Genomic DNA, 17,618 nt, shown 5'->3' on the forward strand with positions numbered 1-17,618 from the left:
AATGTTTTGTCGTCTGCTAATAAACCCATGCTGTTTTTTCTTAAGATTAATATCTTTGTGATATATAATTTTCCTGTCTTTTACCTTTATACCGCCTTTCTTTATATTTAAGTTCTTTGAAGTTCTTTTCTTCTAAACAGCAAATGTTTGAGTATTGTTTATTTTTCCATAGTTAGCTGAGGTATCATTTGTTTTTTAACTTTTTCTGACTATCCTGAGAGAGAGTATTTTGTTCATTTTTTAATATAAATCAGTTATTCCCATTGGAATATTAAATTTCATGGTGGGCTTTTATTTCTTTTTGTGTGTTTATGTGCATTTAATATGGCTTCACAAATGTTGATATGTGAATATTATAATCAGAATAAAATATGTGGCGACAGTGAGTAGAGAGAACTTAGATTCAATAGATATTAAAGAAATATCAGCAATTTTCAGTGATCAATTGAACATAAGGGAAAAGTGAAATTAAAGAAGTAATTTCTATTAATAGTAACTTCAGGGCTTGTATATGTGTATGTGTGTGTGTATAGCATGAATTAAAATATAAATATCATTTATTATATATCTCTCTCCTCTGCTAGACTATTAACTTCTTAATAGTAGACAGCATGTTTCTAACATTCGTGTCACTAGTGTTTTGTATAGAAACTGAAGAAATGCAGGGTCTCCAATATTGTATACTGAATAAATGAGTGGTGTTCCATGAACTGACAAGGTACTACGATGAGGACAAACTGCTGAATTTTATCTAATCCCTAAAATGTTAAGTCAGTATACTCTTCTCATCCTAAGGACAGATTTTAAGTCCCTTTCATTATTCATTAAAATTAAACAGACATTGCATAGCTTGATCATACTCTTTAAGAGGCACTTTAATTCTTTATCCTATAATGTATTGATTTTGTGCTTGATGTCAAATTAGGTTATTTTAACTGAATTTGGTTATTTAGTTTTATCTGGAAATCTTTAGGTTTACCCAATTTATATGTCCTGAAGATGATAATGTATAAATTGTATGACTTAAGTAAAAGCAGTACTTGAAATAAAAATTAGCAGAAGACAGGGATGATACAATCAGAATCATCAAAGCATAGCATCCTGGTGTCCAGTCAGTGATAGTATAAGCAGCTTATAATCTCTGCAGGCATTCAGCAACAATACCATTATTTTAGTTAATGCTGCCAGAAATGCGATGTACCAGAAATGGGTTGGCTTTTATAAAGGGAATTTATTAAGTTCCAAATTTACAGTTCTAAAGCCATAAAAATGTCAAAACTAAGGCCACCAGAAAAAGATACCTTGACTCAAGAAAGGCTGATGGTGTCTGGAACACGTCCATCTGCTGGGAAGTCACACGGCTGGGTCCTGCTGGTCCTCTGGACTTTGGGTTCAAACAGCCTCCCTGGGGGTGATTTTTCCTGCATTTCCAAACATCTCTGTCTGAGTTGTTTCTGAGATTTTTCCAAATCGTTCTCTCTGAAGTCCCTTAAATCCCCTTAAGGGACTCCGGTAAATGAATTAATACCCACCTTGAATGGGTGGAGACACATCTCCATGGAAACCACTTAATCTAAAGATCTGACCATAAACAACAGTTCTCCCCTCACAGGATTTGTTTAGGAAATGAACTTGGCTTTTCTGGGGTACATACAGTTTCTGGCCAGGACAACCACATAAATAGTTTGCTAACAATTTTGGCCATAAGTGAATGAAAAAATATCTATTTTTCTCTGTTTCCTATATTTATGAAATAGGAGACGAGCCACTTTGAAATAAACCAACCAAATACTGGCAATGGTGAAGCACTGATAAATATCTTCAAACATTTTAAAAATCTCTGTTATTTAAGAGGAATTATGTTTCTTCTGAATTGTTACTAGTTGAAATAACATGGAAAATAAGTAGCAATTAAATAAAGACAAATTTTGGATCAATATGAGAAAAAAATTTATATCATCTAGAACTGCGTAATAGTATAAGTGCCTGGTATGGAGAGATTTCTATCAACAAGAAGAGGCCAAAGAAAACTTTATAATTCACTTGCCCACAGTCAAAGAAGATATTTAGCTTTGGAATATGAACTCTTAAATTAGACAATCTCTGATATCTTTCCTAAGTTGTATACTCCATGTACAAAAACGTTCATTTCTTGATGGAATATGTAATTTTTTTCCCAAAATACTCAATCACTTTTATGTGAAAAATTCACAAAAATTAGAGACCTCATTTTAAAACATCACATAAATGAGGAGTCCTTTCAGTACTCATTCATTCCAAATATTTTCCATTAGGCCACAATTAGATACTTTTAAAAATTGCACTCACACTAACCAACACTGCAGACACTTGCTTTATGTGTTCTTAAATTCCTTAAAATAGCAAAAGTGCCTTCTTGATTTCTTGGTTTAGAACAAAAAACAGGAGATAATGGTTGTCTGTATTTGTCAGGCTGTTGTTGGCAAATATCACACAACGGATTAAGTTAAACGATAGGAATTTATTGGCTCATATTTTTGAAACTAGAAGAAGTCTGACATCAGATATTGTCAATACTTACTTTCGCTTGTAGTCTGTTATTTTCAGTACTGGCTGCTGGAAATCCTTGGGGTTCCTTGACTTGAAGTTTGCCTCCCATCACGTAGCAATGTCCTCTCCTTTCTTGCTTTTCTGACTTCCAAGTTCTCATTGTAAGGCCTCCAGCAATGTGGATTAAGGTTCACCCTATTTCAGTCCTCCACACCTTAACTAAAAATGGTATCTTCAAAAGATCCTTTTTGACAGGGAGCTCATTCCCACAGAAATGAGAAATAAAACCTTATTTTCTTACTATTGAAGGATACTTATGCTAGTGTGATAGATTGGATAATTGCTTGGCAAATACTCCCTTGCTCTTCCCTTTGGACTGAAATAGATTACCCTGATTCACTGATTTGGACTTCACTAATGGAAAGTTAATAGGTGTGACATGAGCTGAGGTTGTAAAGGTGCTGCCATGGTTTGACTAAATCTCTGTTCCATTTTAATAGCCAAAAGAAAAACGTAACCTAAGTAGCTATGGTCCTTCTCTCTGAGAGGACTTGAACTTAGTGTGAAGCAGGGCTCCAAATGCAGCCAGTTTGGAAGCACTTCACAACCAACCTAGAGACCCCCAGGCATTATGGGTTCTCCCATTTCCAAGGCACCCATGACCCTAGAACCTATCCATGGAGGAATACAGGGACTGGACTGGCATAGTTTAGGAAAGCCAGTGACCCTAAACCTTTGAATATTGCATAGGGAGTGAATCTTGTGATATATGGAATGTTCAAATACCCACTGATAGGAGGTTAGAAACCACCATAACTTTGGGAAGCTGAGAATGGCTTCTAAATAACCCCATTCCACCCCCACTCCCAGTGGAAGAAGTAGGATCCTTAGATTTCAGTTAAATTTTGTCCAAGCAATCCAGGCTATATACGGAGTCATTTGTGGACAATAATGCTCATTTGTAATCACTATGCAGTTTCCTTATATATTTTTTAAAGTAAACAAGTCCTCTTGCTTGAGACTAATTTTTACAAATAAAAAAAGAAACACTGAAGAAAAATTGTCAAACCTTTTGCACAATTTTCTCTTTATTAAGTTTATTTTAGCCAGTAGTTTTGTCATTTACTTATGATCAAATGTTATTAAGAAATGTGAAAATCAACTTAAATGGCCACATTACCATGAGAATGAAAGAGAGTGAATGGAAGTTTAGAAATAAAGAGAATTAATGAGTTGTGTTTTACTTCCCAGCCACCAGTAATAATCTGTGTGACTTAGGGATGTCATTGAAGTTTGTTTACTTTTTCACTTTTTTTACCAAGTTGAATAAAATTGATTAACAATAAAAATTCAATTTAATTCTGCATTTTTTTCCTCTCAGGCACTAACAATGACAATCCTACTGGAAGATGTGTCCACTGTAATACAAACTTTTTTAAGATTCATTTTCATTTTCCAACTCAACCTAAATCTTTACCCAAACAATTGATTTTAACCTGTTCAAGTTCTAGAATCATGAAAATCCTCTCTATTCCAACAATATTTAATTAAATTTTAATTAAGTATGGTATTCTAAGCATTCAACTCTACCTCCATATACCTACCATAACCTTACTTAAAGTTTTAAAAAAATCTCTATAATATGATTTATTCTTAAGAAATTAACTTCTAACCGGAAGTATACTATTTGAGAGATCTTATAACAAGGAGAATAATAAACTGTCACTTTGGAGAAAATGAAAATTATTTTTGCTCACTTGAAAATTATTTTATAGCAGAGAGGCTAGAGGGTTAGGTTACTCCTCCATCTACTTTATTATTTATAAATATTTCCTGCAAACATGGAAATATATGTTGATATAGAAAGAAATTCCAGAAGAAATTCACTATATATATTTATTTATATTTATAACTGCAATTGTATACATGTACTCTTTCATATAAAAATTGAAAACATACATCTTTCTTTGAGTAACTAAAATATCTATAAATATCAGTTATTCCTACCCTTCTCTGAAAATTACAAAAAACAAAGTTGATATGATTTCCTCTTTCCCAGAGGTTTATCATCAAATTCCATTAAAAAATAAAAGAAGAAGAAAAAAAAAGTGCCACTGATGTTAAACAATTTGGAGGTCATAATAATGTCTGAAGGTCAATTTGTTGAATCACAGTTCAGTGCTTTTGCTATATGCTGGGGTGAGCTGGGTGTTTCACTGCAGCCTATTTCAATCAGGAGTTAACTTTTGAATAATCAAGAAATACTTCACAAATACTTCTAAGTTCCACTTTCCTAATCCAAAGGTGTGATAGGGTTCAGTCAACCATGGTGATTCAACTTGGAACAAGTTATTATCAGACAGAAAACATGATGGTTGGCTGACAGGTTCTGGGGCTGTAAAGACTTCAAATGTTCTACCAAATTCAATATGCACTTTTCCATTTGTCTGTTTTCTCAAAATAGATCATTTGTCATTTACAGTATAGCCTCTCATGCCTTAGTGTCCAAATAACTTATCAAACTAAGAAAACAAAAGAGAAAATATGTCTGCAATTTTGTATTTTGTACCACTCCATACAATTAGCCATGTATTAGATTTTAACTTTTTTTCCTACAAAAACTGTCCGCAGACGGTCTAACAGAAAATAAGACCATTTTCAGCTAACTGCCTGGCCTTTCTGGCTGAGGGAATTTGGGACCAATTCATGAACAATGAATCCAATGCAATCTGGCAGAGAAATGGGATTACAAAATTAAAGATTTGTAGAAAAAAATTATATTAGGAGTTAACACGGTGTCGATGTTGAGATCCTATATTTGCATATCAAAAGAGAGACTTTTCTTTTCTTTCTCCTTAGAGAAGCTGAGTTTTTTTTTTTTATGATCACTAACATTGATAGAAAAGAACTCAGTGGGCTCAATAGGTCCACCCACATCTTTTATGGTTTATTCTCAGAGTTCAAATGCCACTTCTGCTATCAAACAGCCACCGTGAATAAACTTGAAGAGTATTCTGGGTATTAACATGCAAATTAGAGAATCAAGCATAAGTCTTTGCTGTGGTAATTCTTCGCAGACTGCTTTTCTATAAAGGCTATCTGTGAGGGACTCAGGCATTCACAACTGAGGTTGATTGCCCAGACTGTGAGACTATAAAATTCTCTGCAAATGCCTAGTACTAGTCTTCAAAAGCCTCCAGTTAATCTTGGTCTCTGGCCAATTGGATATATTCTAATGTTCAGAAAACATCAAATAATACATAAATCAAAGCAGGGATAGCCTAAGGCAAGAGTAAATTAAACCTTTGCCACCAAACAGGCTACAAATTATCTTTAGGTGGCTAATACTGTACTTGAGAGAAAGACTTGATAGATCACTAACAGAAAGACTTTATCTGAGATGTATGTAAAAGCAGAAGAATGAACTTCACAGCCAAGATGTATTCTTTGCATTCTTCAGAAAATTTAGCATTTCAGAGTGCCTAGTGCTTTTTTTGCTGAGGTCCTTTGATAGTTGTGCTGGTTTAAAACTTTTCTGTACCCCAGAAAAGCCAAATTCTTCTAATCCAATCTTGTAGGGGCAGATCTATTTTTAGGTGGGACCTTTTGCTTAGCTTGTATCCATGGAGCTGTAACCCACTCAATTGTGGGTGGGACCTTTTGACTAAATTGTTTCCGTAGAGATGAGACCCACCAAGTTCAAGGCGGGTCTTAATCCTTTTACTGGAGTCCTGTATGAGAAAAACAAAAGGATAGAAAACAGAGAGCTCTCTGAGCTGACAGAGAACAAAAAAATGAAACCCAGAGTCTGCCCTGGAGAAGCTAAGTGGGGAGCCTCAGACACTTAAAGAAAAGCCCCTGGAAACAGGAGCTGAGAGAGCCATTTGAAACCAGAAACTGAGAAAGAAGGAGAGCCGTCGTCACCCTGTGCCTTCCTGTGTGACAGAGAAACCCCGGATGCCATCAGCCTTTCTTCAGAGTCAAGGTGTCTTTCTCCGGATGCCTTGGTTTGGACATTTGTATGGCTTTAGAACTGTAAATTTGTAACTTAATAAATCCCTTTATAAAAACCTATTTATTTCTGGTTTATTGCATTCTGGCAGCTTTAGCAAACCAAAGCAATATAATATTAAGACTATTTGAGAGAATAAGATATTTATAATGAGATCCACTTACAAACCCCTGTTTTACTATGTAATTGCATTTATCATGTATGTTAAAGGCCTGGAATATATTTTCATCCATGACACTACTTCCTAGTCTTAGTTATCAACTTTGTTATATATTTTTTTGTTTTTTTCTTTCTTTGTTTTTTTTTTTTACTTTTCATTTTTGTGTTTATATTCTTTTAACCTTTGTTATACTTTTCATTATCTGAAAAGTGATACATAATATATAAAACCTACCAGTCCTTATTAATTTAGTTTCCGGTTTAGTATAGAGGGAGAGAATATACATTCTTTCTTGTTAATAGTGATTCATATTCATTTCTAAACTGCAGTTGTCCTCAAGACTCCAACATTAGCAGTTCCAAAGAATAACAAAGGGCAGCAAAATAAATAAATAAATAAATAAAAAAAGGAAGAGCAGGAGGAGAAGAAAGAGAGAAAGAAGTTGGACTCAGGGGAGAGAAAATGGAAGTAATAAAGAAGAAAGCTGGAAAATTTAATTTCCCTATTGTGGCCATGTCTCTTTTTTATTACTGCCCTATGTTATTCTCAGAACAGCATTTTTTGTTATATTATTTCCCTAGTCATATTTGAATGCACTCAGTACATATTCACCACAATAATCCCACATTAGTACTCTGCTCTAGTTAAGTCAGTCTTTATTTCTTCTCCCCTCCTTTCTCCCTCTCTTCTTTTGTTCAAAACAAAAGTTATCATCTTCCTCTGAGGTGGGAGACAAGGAGAGAAGTACCATGATTGATGTAGGGAGTGACTTGAGGGTTAAAAGACTATTTCTATTCTCAAAGTTTATACATTTGCAGAAACCAAATTGTATATGCAAGTAGTCAGCTTTATGAAAAAGTTGTGAAAAAGGTAACAAGTGCAAAGGGGACAGGCGAAAGCCGTGGTGCTCACTTTCTCCAGTTCACTCTTAAAATTGTAGGAGAAACAATTAAGAGGGCATTTTTTTATCATGAAGTGAAGTTTCTGCTCATACTAAATTTTGAGTGAAGAGTTCCTCCCTGACTTCACTATATGATGATTAATGTCTTGGTTCTTTAAACACCCAAGTTAAAACTCCTAGAACAATTTTATCAGAAAGAGCAACTTTTTATACATAGAATGACTATATAACCTATCATCCAAACTAGGACACTCAAGAGTAGAAAGGAATATTATTGTTCATTGACCCTAAAAGCCTAGCGATGTGGTCAACCTAGTTAGATAGCCAGGATAGAACAATATAATTTTCATGATTCTGAAATCAAATTATATCACCTAATCTGAAGATAAAACCACAGATACATAGACACTGAGGACCAGTTGTTTGAAGGTGAAATATCCATTAAATGTAAACTAAAAAAGTACTAAAATAGGTGTTTAGTTAAGAATAGGCTTTAATCTCTTGTCATGGATGCAGAAAAAACAATTGCTTGAGAAGACAATGTGCTTGCCATGAAGATTAATACTTTTTTCTGAGAAATCATTTGTAGTGTAAGAACAAATTTATGCAACCCTAATTTACCATTTGTAGGCCATTTATTTTAATTAGGGTTGAAATGTTTTCCCAAGGAACATTACTTGACTTAAGATCTAAGCAAAAGAGTCACTTGTTTTAAAATGATAACACAGAAAATAAGAATAATCCTTACCTTTTGATTTTAGCATTCCAACTCTCAGCATAGTTATGATTACAAATCCCATATAATAAAATGTAAATTGTTTCATCAAAAAAGCAAATTAATTCAGAGGAAAATTTAAAATATATAGGTATTCAAGGAAAATGTCTTTAACAAAGAACATATGATCAATATTTCCCTAGTAATGAAATATTAATAATTTATCCTGATTTTGATATTTTTCTAGAACACAGATCTGAATGAAATTTAAATTCAAGTTAGAAGGGCAATATTATTTTCCTTTCCCTAGGTTTGAACACATATTTCTCCAGTAATTACAAAATAACCTGATTATATTTTGTTCCTTTTCCTTATATAGAATATGTAAATGAAGGTTAGCAACCATTTAATAAATAGATGGATGTATTTATGTATGTATTGTATGTATGTATTATTGCATATAACATAAGTATACTATTAGACAATTAAATTTAGAAACATAATAATATATCATACCGAAAATATGCATCAGCTGTTCTCAAACTTTACTACACACCAGAATTACCAAGGGATCTTTAAAAAGTACCAGTGTTTAGCTTCTATCCTTAACCATTTTATTTAATTGATAGAGGAATACAACCTGACTTTAGGATTTAAATATATATATATATATATCCAGGTGATTCAAAGGTTCAGCAAAGATTGCAAACCAGTGAATATAATTTAGAAATTTTTAACAATTGATTTTCTATATCCTGCTCCATCTGTCAATTTAGGTGAGTATTCAAAGATCACGTTTTGGAACAGGGGTAAACACTTGGATTTTTCTACTGCCTTTTTCTTTATAAACTAAATCTGGAGATATTTAGAGATCTGATCTTAAATATGGCTTCTCACTTTAATGTTCTTCATTGTGTCATATTTTCTCTTTCTTACAATTTTATCTTGACTATGATAATTTCAACCTATGGTGATGGCTATTTAGATTTCTAATCTCTATTGCTGACATCCAATTTCACATGCCAAATATTATTCACCAACATGGATGCTTTAATTAACCAACCAATTTTCCTGTCACTGTTTTACATCTATCATCATTGTAGTTCTCAACTCTTTTCACTTTCCACTTCTTGAAATTTCCATTAAAACTGTGGCCTTCAATCTGCCTGGGGACTTGCAGATGAAAGCTGAAATAATGCTTTCAACAAAAATTGTGAAAAGCTCCATTTCTTTTGTTATTTCCAAACTTAACAATTCCACACCAAAATACAGAAACACCCTCATATACATTAGATATGCCCTTCTATTGTTAAATTTTCTCAGAACCTACCAAATATAGGGAGGGTTTTAAACAAAATGATCAAGTTTTCTAATAACCAATTATATTCTTCTTTTTAACAATGAATTTTTGCTACAGAATACTTCTGTATTCAACTACTAAATTGAAACATTTATATTTGCTAATAGTGCTTCTTTCTACTATTGGACAAGTAGAGCAGAGTACCAGTACAAGGAAAGTTGTGGACGCTAATACAAGAGCCACAGGAAATAAGTAAGACTCTATTCAGGGTGAAACTAGTTATATGCAACACCCATATTAATGAACAAGTGAAATAAGTAAAGAGAAATCATGATTTGTACTTTGCTGAGTATTGACTTCAGTGATACTCAATTGAACGTACTACGTTACATTTTTAAAGAACTGAAATAGTCTGTTGTCCAGGCTAACATTATTCAGACCTGTATTCTTAAAAGAAATAGAATTAAAAACAGGTCTTGTAGAGCAAAGGATGAGAATTAAATTGCGAGTGAGATTGTACTTGTAGACTCTTAGGTCACCCCAAAAATTATGAACTTCGTTTACTCACTTTCTTGATCTTATCTATCACGGTATCAGAGCATCACAAACAGAAAATAAAGAAAAAGACAATTTGCTAGGTAATTTGAAGGAAGAAAATTTTAAAAGGCAATGATTAAGTTACTTTTTTATTTATAAAATTTTGTATTACACGATATTGCTACCTAAAATATAACTTTGGTGTTAAAAGTTTCCCTGAAATGCATTTTAATTCATCTTCAAAAGTGGTTTTATCCTGTTTTTAAAAAAGTGTGACATAGATCCCAGTCTTGTCTATCCTACCTAAATTTAGCTTTCTCTTCTATTAAATGATTAAAAATAATTTTAAGCCAGCTCCCGGCGGCGGCGCGGCTGCCTCAGCCGCTACCTTTGCTGCTGCTGCTGCCGGCGCGGGACGCGGCGTACTAGGGTGCTGCAGACGCGGGCTTAGGAGCCCGGAGGGGGCTCAGCTCCCGGCTGGCCGCGGAGACACACCAGCATGAGGCGGAGGTGATGCTTACTGCCCTTAAGATTGTACCTGGAGGACTTCCTGGAAGATGGCGGCTTAGTAAGACGCGCGGATCTTAGTTTCTTCTCCAGGACACCTACTAGGGGAGTAGAAACGATACAGAAAGCGCCCAAAGCCACAACAGAGATAAAAAAGACAGCGTACCCCATCCTGGAACGGCTGGCTGGCTGAGAAAAGCAGCTCGGGTGAGATCGCCGAGGCGCGCGGGCCTTACCGGGCGGGGTGGCAAGCGGCCGGAGTTACTCCCTTCCCCCTTCCCGGGCCGGCTGGGAGAATGGGAGAGGTGGTCCCCTGAAACCAAGGCGACTGGCGCCCACACCACGCGCAGCCCCCGGACCAACTGAGAGAATTGGATCGGAAACCCCCAGGCCGTGGAGAACGGTGACCCCGTGACTCCCGGGGAACGTGCACTCTCTCGGGCGGGCCGCTGCCGCTGGCGCCCTCCCGCCACGCTTGTTGCCCAGGGCCGACTAGGAAATTCGGACGGGCTCTTTCCCTGGCTGTGGCGACCAGCAACCCTCCCTGCGTTCGGACACCCTCCCTGCGTTCGGACACCCTCCCTGCATTCGGACCCCGGGCCGGCTCAAGCCGCTTCGGCTAGCGAACCCCCAGGACGGCGAGAGTTTTCCAAAGTTAAAGGTCCCACAGCACCTTTTACTGGTGGGACCCGCAGACAAACGTGTGCCACGAGCGCCACCTACTGGGCAGGATAAGAAAAACAGAACCCAGAGATTTCACAGAAAAATATTACAACCTTGCTGGGTCCAACACCAAGAGAAATCTGAATAAATGCCCAGACGCCAGCAGCAGAAGATAACTGTCCACGCTCAAAAGATTGAGAATATGGCTCAGTCAAAGGAACAAACCAATAGCTCAAATGAGACACAAGAGCTGAGACAACTAATGCTGAATATATGAACAGAAATGGAAAACCTCTTCAAAAATGAAATCGATAAATTGAGGGAGGACATGAAGAGGACATGGGCTGAACATAAAGAAGAAATAGAAAAACTGAAAAAAACAAATTGCAGAACTTATGGAAGTGAAGGATAAAGTAGCAAACATAGAAAAAATAATGGATAGCTACAATGATAGATTTAAAGAGACAGAAGATAGAATTAGTGATTTGGAGGATGGAACATCTGAATTCCAAAAAGAAACAGAAACTATAGGGAAAAGAATGGAAAAATTTGAACAGGGTATCAGGGAACTCAAGGACAATATGAACCGCACAAATATACGTGTTGTGGGTGTCCCAGAAGGAGAAGAGAAGGGAAAAGGAGGAGAAAAACTAATGGAAGAAATTATCACTGAAAATTTCCCAACTCTTATGAAAGACCTAAAATTACAGATCCAAGAAGTGCAGCGCACCCCAAAGAGATTAGACCCAAATAGGCGTTCTCCAAGACACTTACTAGTTAGAATGTCAGAGGTCAAAGAGAAAGAGAAGATCTTGAAAGCAGCAAGAGAAAAACAATCCATTACATACAAGGGAAACCCAATAAGACTTTGTGTAGATTTCTCAGCAGAAACCATGGAAGCTAGAAGACAGTGGGATGATATATTTAAAATACTAAAAGAGAAAAACTGCCAACCAAGACTCCTATATCCAGCAAAATTATCCTTCAAAAATGAGGGAGAAATTAAAACATTCTCAGACAAAAAGTCACTGAAAGAATTTGTGACCAAGAGACCAACTCTGCAAGAAATACTAAAGGGAGCACTAGAGTCAGATACAAAAAGACAGAAGAGAGAGATATGGAAAAGAGTGTAGAAAGAAGGAAAATCAGATATGATATATATAATACAAAAGGCAAAATGTTGGAGGAAAATATTATCCAAAGAGTAATAACACTAAATGTCAATGGACTGAATTCCCCAATCAAAAGACATAGATTGGCAGAATGGATTAAAAAACAGGATCCTTCGATATGCTGTCTACAGGAAACACATCTTAGACCCAAAGATAAACATAAGTTGAAAGTGAAAGGTTGGGAAAAGATATTTCATGCAAATAACAACCAGAAAAGAGCAGGAGTGGCTATACTAATATCCAACAAATTAGACTTCAAATGTAAAACAGTTAAAAGAGACAAAGAAGGACACTATATACTAATAAAAGGAACAATTAAACAAGAAGACATAACAATCATAAATATTTATGCACCGAATCAGAATGCCCCAAAATACCTGAGGAATATACTGCAAACACTGAAAAGGGAAATAGACTCATATACCATAATAGTTGGAGACTTCAACTCACCACTCTCATCAAGGGACAGAACATCTAGACAGAGGATCAACAAAGAAATAGAGAATCTGAATATTACTATAAATGAACTAGACTTAATAGACATTTATAGGACATTACATCCCACAACAGCAGGATACACCTTTTTCTCAAGTGCTCATAGATCATTCTCAAAGATAGACCATATGCTGGGTCACAAAGCAAGTCTCAACAAATTTAAAAAGATTGAAATCTTACACAACACTTTCTCGGACCATAAAGGAATGATGTTGGAAATCAATAATAGGCAGAGTGCCAGAAAATTCACAAATACGTGGAGGCTCAACAACACACTCCTAAACAACGACTGGGTCAAAGAAGAAATTGCAAGAGAAATTAGCAAATACCTCGAGGCGAATGAAAATGAAAACACAACATATCAAAACTTATGGGACGCAGCAAAGGCAGTGCTAAGAGGGAAATTTATTGCTCTAAATGCCTATATCAGAAAAGAAGAAAAGGCAAAAATTCAGGAATTAACTATCCATTTGGAAGAACTGGAGAAAGAACAGCAAGCTAACCCCAAAGCAAGCAAAAGGAAAGAAATAACAAAGATTAGAGCACAAATAAATGAAATTGAAAACATGAAAACAATAGAGAAAATCAATAAGGCCAGAAGTTGGTTCTATGAGAAAATCAATAAGATTGATGGGCCCTTAGCAAGATTGACAAAAAGAAGAAGAGAGAGGATGCAAATAAATAAGATCAGAAATGGAAGAGGAGACATAACTACTGACCTCACAGAAATAAAGGAGGTAATAACAGGATACTATGAACAACTTTACGCTAATAAATACAACAATTTAGAGGAAATGGACGGGTTCCTGGAAAGACATGAACAACCAACTTTGACTCAAGAAGACATAGATGACCTCAACAAACCAATCACAAGTAAAGAAATTGAATTAGTCATTCAAAAGCTTCCTAAAAAGAAAAGTCCAGGACCAGATGGCTTCACATGTGAATTCTACCAAACGTTCCAGAAAGAATTAGTACCAATTCTCTTCAAACTCTTCAAAAAAATTGAAGTGGAGGGAAAACTACCTAATTCATTCTATGAAGCCAACATCACCCTCATACCAAAACCAGGCAAAGATATTACAAAAAAAGAAAACTACAGACCAATCTCTCTAATGAATACAGATGCAAAAATCCTCAATAAAATTCTAGCAAATCGTATCCAACAACACATTAAAAGAATTATACATCATGACCAAGTAGGATTCATCCCAGGTATGCAAGGATGGTTCAACATAAGAAAATCAATTAATGTAATACACCATATCAACAAATCAAAGCAGAAAAATCACATGATCATCTCAATTGATGCAGAGAAGGCATTCGACAAGATTCAACATGCTTTCCTGTTGAAAACACTTCAAAAGATAGGAATACAAGGGAACTTCCTTAAAATGATAGAGGGAATATATGAAAAACCCACAGCTAATATCATCCTCAATGGGGAAAAATTGAAAACTTTCCCCCTAAGATCAGGAACAAGACAAGGATGTCCACTATCACCACTATTATTCAACATTGTGTTGGAGGTTCTAGCCAGAGCAATTAGACAAGAAAAAGAAATACAAGGCATCAAAATTGGAAAGGAAGAAGTAAAACTATCACTGTTTGCAGACGATATGATACTATACGTCGAAAACCCGGAAAAATCCACAACAAAACTACTAGAGCTAATAAATGAGTACAGCAAAGTAGCAGGTTACAAGATCAACATTCAAAAATCTGTAGCATTTCTATACACTAGTAATGAACAAGCTGAGGGGGAAATCAAGAAACGAATCCCATTTACAATTGCAACTAAAAGAATAAAATACCTAGGAATAAATTTAACTAAAGAGACAAAAAACCTATATAAAGAAAACTACAAAAAACTGTTAAAAGAAATCACAGAAGACCTAAATAGATGGAAGGGCATACCGTGTTCATGGATTGGAAGACTAAATATAGTTAAGGTGTCAATCCTACCTATATTGATTTACAGATTCAATGCAATACCAATCAAAATCCCAACAACTTATTTTTCAGAAATAGAAAAACCAATAAGCAAATTTATCTGGAAGGGCAGCGTGCCCCGAATTGCTAAAAACATCTTGAGGAAAAAAAACGAAGCTGGAGGTCTCGCGCTGCCTGACTTTAAGGCATATTATGAAGCCACAGTGGTCAAAACAGCATGGTATTGGCATAAAGATAGATATATCAACCAATGGAATCGAATAGAGTGCTCAGATATAGACCCTCTCATCTATGGACATTTGATCTTTGGTAAGGCAGTCAAGCCAACTCACCTGGGAAAGAGCAGTCTCTTCAATAAATGGTGCCTAGAGAACTGGATATCCATATGCAAAAGAATGAAAGAAGACCCATCTCTCACACCCTATACAAAAGTTAACTCAAAATGGATCAAAGATCTAAACATTAGGTCTAAGACCATAAAACGGTTAGAGGAAAATGTTGGGAGATATCTTATGGATCTTACAACTGGAGGCGGTTTTATGGACCTTAAACCTAAAGCAAGAGCACTGAAGAAGGAAATAAATAAATGGGAACTCCTCAAAATTAAACACTTTTGTGCATCAAAGAACTTCATCAAGAAAGTAGAAAGACAGCCTTCACAATGGGAGACAATATTTGGAAATGATATATCAGATAAAGGTCTAGTATCCAGAATTTATAAAGAGATTGTTCATCTCAACAACAAAAAGACAGCCAACCCAATTACAAAATGGGAAAAAGACTTGAACAGACACCTCTCAGAAGAGGAAATACGGATGGCCAAGAGGCACATGAAGAGATGCTCAATGTCCCTGGCCATTAGAGAAATGCAAATCAAAACCACAATGAGATATCATCTCACACCCACCAGAATGGCCATTATCAACAAAACAGAAAATGACAAGTGCTGGAGAGGATGCGGAGAAAGAGGCACACTTATCCACTGTTGGTGGGAATGTCAAAGGGTGCAACCACTGTGGAAGGCAGTTTGGCGGTTCCTCAAAAAGCTGAATATAGAATTGCCATACGACCCAGCAATACCATTGCTAGGTATCTACTCAAAGGACTTAAGGGCAAAGACACAAATGGACATTTGCACACCAATGTTTATAGCAGCATTATTTACAATTGCAAAGAGATGGAAACAGCCAAAATCTCCATCAACAGAAGAGTGGCTAAACAAACTGTGGTATATACATACGATGGAATATTATGCAGCTTTAAGACAAGATAAACTTATGAACCATGTAATAACATGGATGGACCTAGAGAATATTATGCTGAGTGAATCCAGCCAAAAACTAAAGGACAAATACTGTATGGTCCCACTGATGTGAACGGACATTCGAGAGTAAACTTGAAATATGTCATTGGTAACAGAGTTCAGCAGGAGTTAGAAACAGGGTAAGACAATGGGTAATTGAAGCTGAAGGGATACAGACTGTGCAACAGGACTAGATACAAAAACTCAAAAATGGACAGCACAATAATACCTAATTGTACAGTAATCATGTTAAAACACTGAATGAAGCTGCATCTGAGCTATAGGTTTTTGTTTTGTTTTGTTTTGTTTTGTTTTGATTTTACTATTATTACTTTTATTTTTTTCTCTATATTAACATTCTATATCTTTTTCGGTTATGTTGCTAGTTCTTCTAAACCAATGCAAATGTACTAAGAAATGATGATCATGCATCTATGTGAGGATGTTAAGAATTAATGATTGCATGTGTAGAATGGTATGATCTCTAAATGTTGGGTTAATTTCTTTTTTTCCGTTAATTAAAAAAAAAAAAAAAAGAGAAGGGATAATTGGAGATGAAGGGATACAGACTGTACAACGGGACTGCATATAAAAACTCAGAAATGGACAGCACAATACTACCCAATTGTAGTGCAATTATGTTAAAACACTGAATGAAGCTGCATGTGAGGTATAGGTTTTTTGTTTTTGTTTTTTTTTTGTTTTTTTTCTTTCTATTATTGTTTTAATTCTTATTCTGTTGTCTTTTTATTTCTTTTTCTAAATCGATGCAAATGTACTAAGAAATGATGAATATGCAACTATGTGATGTTATTAAGAATTACTGATTGTACATGTAGATTGGAATGATTTCTAATTGTTTTGTTAATTCTTTTTTTAATTAATAAAAAAAATAATAATAATAATTTTAAATAACAAAGCTACACCAAGTGATTCATCTTTTGAATGTGTGAAGGATCTTCAAAGCTAAATTGGTTTTAATAATAGTCAGGTCAATTACAAATTAACTTTGATATGTTGCTGTTTTTTTCTGTGCCATTTCACTGGAATGAATAATGGTGGCCTATAAATTCTAGTCTTAAACCTACACCTTGCAATTTGTTAAGAAACATCTTTGAGAGATGCAAGAAAATATAAGAAGAAATTTTAAGAGGACTTTTTTCATGCAAAGCATCCTTAATTACAAAGGTTACTGTCAAAAATAAATGTTTTATCTTTTTCGTATTTTAATCTTAACAGAAAAGTGATTAAAATAAAATATATTCCACTTTTGGTCCTTTTATCTTAGAACAAAAATAATGCTCTTTTTTTCTTTAATTTACTAAAGTACTTTCACGATTACTATAATATTTTATTCTCTTAGTTCAAATC

The sequence above is a fragment of the Tamandua tetradactyla genome, chromosome 21 (genome assembly GCF_023851605.1).
Source record: "Tamandua tetradactyla isolate mTamTet1 chromosome 21, mTamTet1.pri, whole genome shotgun sequence".
Taxonomy (NCBI): domain Eukaryota; kingdom Metazoa; phylum Chordata; class Mammalia; order Pilosa; family Myrmecophagidae; genus Tamandua; species Tamandua tetradactyla.